Source organism: Schistocerca americana, chromosome X (genome assembly GCF_021461395.2).
Source record: "Schistocerca americana isolate TAMUIC-IGC-003095 chromosome X, iqSchAmer2.1, whole genome shotgun sequence".
Lineage (NCBI taxonomy): Eukaryota > Metazoa > Arthropoda > Insecta > Orthoptera > Acrididae > Schistocerca > Schistocerca americana.
The window spans coordinates 667,379,525-667,386,948 of NC_060130.1; the positions used below are offsets into that span (position 1 = coordinate 667,379,525).

A 7,424-nucleotide genomic window follows, 5' to 3' on the forward strand; every position below is an offset into this window, starting at 1 on the left:
ACACATCACCCAACGTTCTGTTGATTGTCCACCTCAGTGTTAAGAAATTGTTTTTAATGTTATTCTTACATTAATTGAAGTAAATTATTCTCATTTTTACCCATTTGCTGTTTTAGGTTGAAAATGGGCTGTGAGTACAACGAAGTGCATGCCATTTGAGGTGCTGCTTTGGTAGCTGCTTGCATATATCTAGGAACTGGATTATGATTTTTGTTTTACAGTATTTATGCTTGTGTGCTGCTCAGGATTACCAAGACTGTGTGTGAGATCAAAATGCACTAATATATCATTACATATTTTTTAAAAAAAGCAATAATGTTTCCAGAGTTTGAAAGAATTGTGTGTTGGCTTTCATGTACTCTCTAAGAAAAAGACTGTTTTTGGGAGAAAGTTGAGAAATTGAAAAAGTAACATAATAGCTCCTGCGATTGATTTTGTTAACTTTTGTGACCTTAACAAAAGTAAAAAATGAATTTCTCTCTCTCTCTCTCTCTCTCTCTCTCTCTCTGTGTGTGTGTGTGTGTGTGTGTGTGTGTGTGTGTGTGTGTGAGTGAGTGAGTGAGAGACAAACAGGAGTTTTCTTGATACACCATCTTGTTTCTGTGGCATGGTACCACATTGTCCAATTGTTTCTTTTCTTTCTATATTTTTCTTACCAAGAATGTTAAAATTTCAAAATAGTTTACCAAAGAACAACTCTTGCTTTGCCAGATCACTTGGTGAAGTGCCTTATTAATCTATGTACATTTATTCTGTTCTGAATGAAATAAATGGGTAACTGCAACTGTTCCATTTGTTTTTTGGCATATTTTCTTCAGTTATAAATTTTCTTTTGCTCAGATATTTTGAAGAGGCATATACTTTTTTCTTAAGTTATTAAATTTTATTTTGCTCAGATATTTTGAAAGTGATATGTTAATTAGCAGTGCAAGTTATCTGACAGAAGTAGATATTAAGAAAGTGCACCAGTGTTAATCGTACATCAAGAATTGCACATGTCGCAAAGAAACAGTGTAAAAGGATATTTACTTTTATTTGATACAGTGCTGTAATTACTTGTTGGTGCTTCATTGTAATGCTTTGTAAGTAATGACAGAATGGATTTGTTTCTGATATCAAACTTGCGACACTCTATTTTTTGGTACATACTGTAACAGAAATAAGAAAGACTGTGAATTTGTTGGTTAGCAGGAAATTCATGATCTTATTGGGCTCTGTTCCTTGTGAAAATAAGATTCTTGAAATGTTGACTTTCTTTTCAGTTCTTCTAAATATCTGTTTTTACTTTGTACCGTATGCTAATGAAGGCCCTCAAAATTAAATTAAATATTTGTACACATTGAAGAACTTCACAGATTTGTAAAACGGTAAGTTTTACACCTCTCTCTGCAACTGCAGGCAGTTTCAGATACCTGTTCTGTTATTCAATGTACAAAGCAACTGTTTGAGTTAATGTGCAACTTTAATAAATTAAGTAATTTCTATATGTTGATATAATTTTGTTATAAAATCCTTTTGCACTGTTTCTAGTGACATTTTGTTTATTTACAGCTTATGCGTTAAGGTTGTTAAACAGTATAGTCATAACTGTGGGAGAGTGATTACTGTCTTTTATAGTTAATTAAAGTGATTTGTGCAACGTGAGGTTTATTTTTATAATTGCCTAAACTGTGACATCTTCCTGTGACTTTCGTCCTTTCTGTTACCACATTCATTCAACTTGTTTGCATATTGTATTTTGTAATTTGGTAACTGGTGTTATATTGTGATGTTTATTGTGGTACAGATTGTACTTAGTAACCTAGCAGTTTGATTTGCTATACCACAGTCAAATTGCTCTTCACACAAAACTAAATTATATATATGATAAAACCTGAATCTAATTATTGCAACTGTGCTGGTAATTTTGTTTGAACTCTTTTTAAGTTCAGACATTTATTTGTATACAGATCAAACCTTTTTGTATTTACCTGTAAATAATTAATTTCCCCATTGTATAAGTGAATTACAAAATCGACATGCATGTTTTGCTTTGTTCTGTCAATAATTATAACATATTTTCTGTGGCAGTAATTATTTTCTTGGTATTTTGAAGAATGCTCAGCAAAGAAAATGATGGTATGTTCTTCACACCATGTGTCTGATTTTTGGGCTACTTCATGTAGCTAAATTTCATCTGTGGCCACTTTAATTTTAAGTTACATAGACTTTAGGTTTGTGCAACATAAGAAAATGAGACTCGCAAACCAAGTAGTATTTTATTGGTAATTAATGCTTTTTTCCTTTTTTGTGTAATATTTGTGATAGTTATTTAGAAACATAAAGGCATAATTATAATTGTTTTGAGTCATTAACTGAGAGGAAAAACACACAATCTGGGTTCTTTTTTGCTTCAGTAAAATGTAAGAAATGAATCTGAGCTATTTTTGTTTTCCTAAGAGATGATTCAGGCTAACAACTTCAAATTATTTTACATAGCCTCCTGTATTTCCTTGGCATTTGTTGTAACCTTTTCCATTAATGTGAATGTGTTTATTATATACATGAAATTATCATAAGAAAATGTTCACTTTTGCTGTAAAGAAATGGAAAAATCATGGATCACCTTGCATAAGTGAAACTTTCAATGCTTTCAAATCGCATCATGTCTAACCACCAAAGTGTTTGCTTGTCATTAGAGTTCTCACAGATCTGTGGCTTTCATTAAGCAAGCCAGAGCATTTTAATACTGATTCTCCTGAAGGTACATAGACAATTACAGCATTTTTCCAGTATCTCCATTGCAGGTGCTCTCTGCAACATTTGGAATTAAGCTTTGTTCAAGACATGTAACAGGTAACTCACTATCCTGGAATCATTATTGATCTTCTTCCCTTTTCCACCAAACTAACAGTATGCTCACAATGGCAACATTTGCAAACAATGTCAACATTCCAGAATGAGATTTTCACTCTGCAGCAGAGTGTGCGCTGATATGAAACTTCCTGGCAGATTAAAACTGTGTGCCCGACCGAGACTCGAACTTGCCCGCGAAAGTCAGAGGTCCCGAGTTCGAGTCTCGGTCGGGCACACAGTTTTAATCTGCCAGGAAGTTTCAATGTCAACATTAGTTACGCAATACATTACTAGTAAAATCCATTGTGTATCCCTGTACTACAGAGTGTAGTATAGATAAGTGTTTCCAGGTCTTCTGTTTGCCTTGCTTGCTATTGTTATACTTACTTTAATCAATAGCCATTCTAAAACTGGTAGTACTTTACCATATTTTAAGAATTCCCAGACGACACTATCAACTTCAAATAAAAATGATCATTTGAACCTACGTGACTGTTGTTTCCAGAGTTTTTACTTGGGAGTTTATTGCCAACAGTGAACCTGACCATTCAATTCTACTTTCAGCTAACAGAAAGAGTATAACTGTCGTTCTTCGTATCCACCCCATATCTTAGTTATAAATATGTGTGTGCTTTCCTGAGATCTCCTGTGTCAGTAGCTGTGGTAGATAATTATGTTTTAAATAAAACAAGATCTGGGACTGTCCATTCACAGTAGTTTCTTACATTTCTAAGAATTAGCCTATCATCCTTTCCTAGCACAATAATTTCATATCTTTCCAATTGTTGATCATGATTACTTAACTGTAGTTATGATCTATGTCACTATGGATACTGTAGGTGATAATTTTTTTTCCAATTAGCTGTCACCAAAGTAACTTATCCATACTTTTACGCGATTACAAAGTCTGGAGGTTAGTTATACAAATATTTCATTAATGCACTTGAACTTCTCCAATTAAAAGAATATGTATAAAATCAATTTGAGCCTAATGACCCTAATGCTTTCAATATAAAAGGAAATCCCTCACTTCAGTCAATACCTGGGCCATTGTTCCAATATATACCATATTACACTTAACATTGTGCTATGATTCATATTGAATTGCACTGGCTGTATGTACCCAGTATTGCTACTTTTATAAAGTGAAATCAGTTTTGGGCATTTAATTAAGAATTTTTTGATAGTTCATCATCAATAACTTTTATATTTACCTACAAGAGCTTGCAGATGCATTGAACCACTTAAAACCAAAGTGACATCAAAGGTTCTGAAAGTGATTTCATTTGGAAGAAACATTCTTTGAAGAGTCACACATTCAGCCCAAAGTGCTTGACTTCAAGGAAGGTTGTTTGGCTCAGAGGAGAAGTATCGTTTAAAGTACTGTAGTTGTTGGAGCCTTGCCTGTGGTGCACAGAAAGATATTAGTGTATGAACTGTATTGCTCAGGCTCTTCAAAGAAATTGCTAAATGTCTGTACAGTGATTTTTGTATTCATCTACAGCAGCAACATTTCATGTAGTCCTCCAATTTCAATGTTGTGTGTTCATGTTACACACTTCACTGTAAACAGCTGGTATCCTTTCCAGATCATGCAGAAGCTATTACTGCTTTAAAACCATCTTCATTTATAGTCTCTCAAATAAGGTGTCATGATTTTGCCATTTCCTTAATCAAAATTGTAAATAATAACTCATGGGTATAACTATGTCTTCGATAATTTTGTAAGTAATTACGTGGCAGACATTTTCGTTTAACATTCTCTCACTTTCAGCACTTGAGCAGACTTTGTGCAAAAATGAAGTGTTTAATGGAGTAATGAATCTTGTTTGTAACTCTAGTGAGAACTATGGCTGAACGAAACAGTAACTAAAGTATCTTGGCTTTGAAAGCCAAGAATTGCTTGGTCGGGGAAGTGAGAGATGTTTTATTAAACTTGAACAAGCTGATACAAGTAAAAAAGGTCAGAGATGGCAAGCTGTTATGTTTGTGTTTTGTGTTAATTATTTGAAATATTAATTAATTAGAGCACAAACATATACTGCACAGGTTACAATGTTGTTTGTTTCTTTGCATTTTGGGTGTTTTACTTGGCATTATTTTGAGCTCTGTTGTATATTCTTTGTGATGTTATGTATTGTTTGTGACTGTTCAATGAGGCAGGTCCTATCACAGAAGAAAATGTGTGTAATAATGGCTAATTTTTGAAAATATAAGAGACATGTATGCTGCAAAAATGTACTTCCTGAATTCTTACTCAGCAAACACTGGCTATGGTTATGATATTTTGATGTGGAGCATAGCAAATGCTTAAAAACTATTTACTTGATCATTACTTTGTTTACATCTATGTACAGAAAAAACTTTCATGGTTGCATTTTTTTTCTTTGCAAACAGTTAGTGTATTGTTTAATTCTGTACCATTTTGAAGTAACAATCGACATTTCTCATTAAATATCACTTTACGTGTTTGGGGGCTGTGGAATAGACAGTCTGTTTTCGCGTGTGTGCGTGTGTGTGCGTGTGCGGGTGTGTGTGTGTGTGTGTGTGTGTGGGGGGGGGGGGGGGGGGCACGTGCCTGTGAACAGGTATAATTCAGTTTTCAATTGCACACTACTTAGTTTACAAATATATGCATTCATTTGGAACAAATTGAAAATAATGTGCTACACTGTAAAACGTCCTGATACCCAGTTTCTTATGACAGTGAGCATTATAGGTAATTTCAGAACTAGGGTTTTGAAACACAGTTACTTAGTAAATCTATAGCTCTTCATTTCCTGTGTCTGATATTATGTTTATGTTCCCAGAGCAAACTCAGTGGTATGGTTCAGTGAAGATTTTAAAACTCCAATTTTTATTTAAAACATTCTCAGTGTATTGTCATGTAATAAAAATTTCCTACATGAAAATGTAATTGGTACACTTATCATTTATTGACTTTCTTATCAAAAGTGCAATTTAAGAACAAAATATTTACATCTTTGAACACTAATAATAAGTAACATCAGATGTAAAGTAGTGTTCGCAGACTACTACCAATTCATTCATTCTTTGACTGTGCATATAATAAACTGCTTTATGAAACCTTCTTTGTTATAGTTAAGGTTTTGAGCACTTCATGCACGGTCTGTACATAGCATACCTGAAAGGACTAAATGTGCTTTAAAAGTTGTGAATTGATAACAGATGATGTGCATACACTCTCTCATTCTCTGCTCCCCGCACGCGCGTGTGCATACACACACACACACACACACACACACACACACACACACACACACACACATACACACACACACACGCGCGCGCGATTTAGCTTAAAACACAGTAGTTCATGAGCCACAGATTTCATAAAATGAAGAGGAACATAAATAGCTCAGCATAAATAGTTACATTATCTTGATGTGGTTAAGACACACTACAAATGTTTACAAATTCCTCTCTTGCTAGTACCTCTCCACCCCAAACTTGGTTTTGCCCTATTATTTCCTCTTAAGGCTTTAAGCTTAAATTTGCTTTATATAGTGGCACTTTATACATATACCTAGTTCTGAAAGGAATGTTGTCTGTTTCTTTATTTTAAATTCTCTCTGCAGAAAAATATGGATAGGCACCATGCCATTTAATATTTCAAGCATTGTTATACTCTCTCTCTCTCTCTCTCTCTCTCTCTCTCTCTCTCTCTCTCTCTCTCATGTATTCCCCACCACGTGCCCCCCCTCCCCCCCCCCCCCCCCCTCCCTCTCTCAGCTACACATACACGTCTTCCACTCTGTTTTATACATTTACTTTTTTTTTCTGAGAAGGAAGTTATTCTAGAGTGTGTTAAACATTAAGCTTTTAAAGGTACAGCAACTTGGATATGATCATTGAACAGCTTGTTATACTTTGCAATATTTGTTATTCTTTGCAATATAATTGCCTATTCAAGTATTTTTTTGTTGTTAGCTGTTGTTATTACACTTTCAAATCACAAGTTGTGACATAATTGCAGCGAAATCCACAGTGATCAAGGAAGGTATTTACATATTTATCCCAGTTACAGTTCACAAAAATTTTATACCAGTTTATTAGTTTGTGACTAATGACCATTTTCAGATCTCAGTACACACACTTTTCTAATCAGAATAAGTTTTGACAATTTTATATAAAATCTAAGTACCACATACATAGTTCTAGCAGGATATGTTGACTCTACGAAGCATCTTACATTTTATATAAATATGACTAAGCTTGTCTTGCTTATTAGTTTTACTGCACCATTTTTACATATACTGACACTTTGTGATTAAAAAAATAGTGTGCATGCAAGTCCGAAGATGGTCATTACTGACCAAAATTAATAACTGCTATAAAAATTTGTGATCCATAACTGGAATACAGATATGAACACTTTCAAACGCTATTGACATTTTATTTTATGTAGAAAGTTCCTAAAGTAGCAAAAGTTATTCATGGTGCAATCATTATTTTATTCTGCAGTATTTTTGAATATAAATTTAAAGATTCCTTTTTGAGTTCATAAGATGCAAACTGAACAAAGAATTGTGCAGCTGCTACATGGCACAAAAATTGTTTGAGGATCT

The 7,424-nt window shown here is 33.9% G+C and overlaps 1 protein-coding gene across 1 annotated transcript in view; it reads left to right on the forward strand.

Moving 5' to 3' along the window:
- The window catches only part of LOC124556821 (myb-like protein Q), a 197,471-nt gene extending 190,908 nt beyond the window's left edge, over positions 1 to 6,563 (forward strand). Inside the window, exon 15 of the mRNA XM_047130836.1 lies at positions 117 to 6,563. The gene's annotated coding sequence lies outside the window, so the exon portion shown is untranslated. The remainder of the gene's footprint in view (positions 1 to 116) is intronic.
- Positions 6,564 to 7,424: the final 861 nt, after the last annotated feature.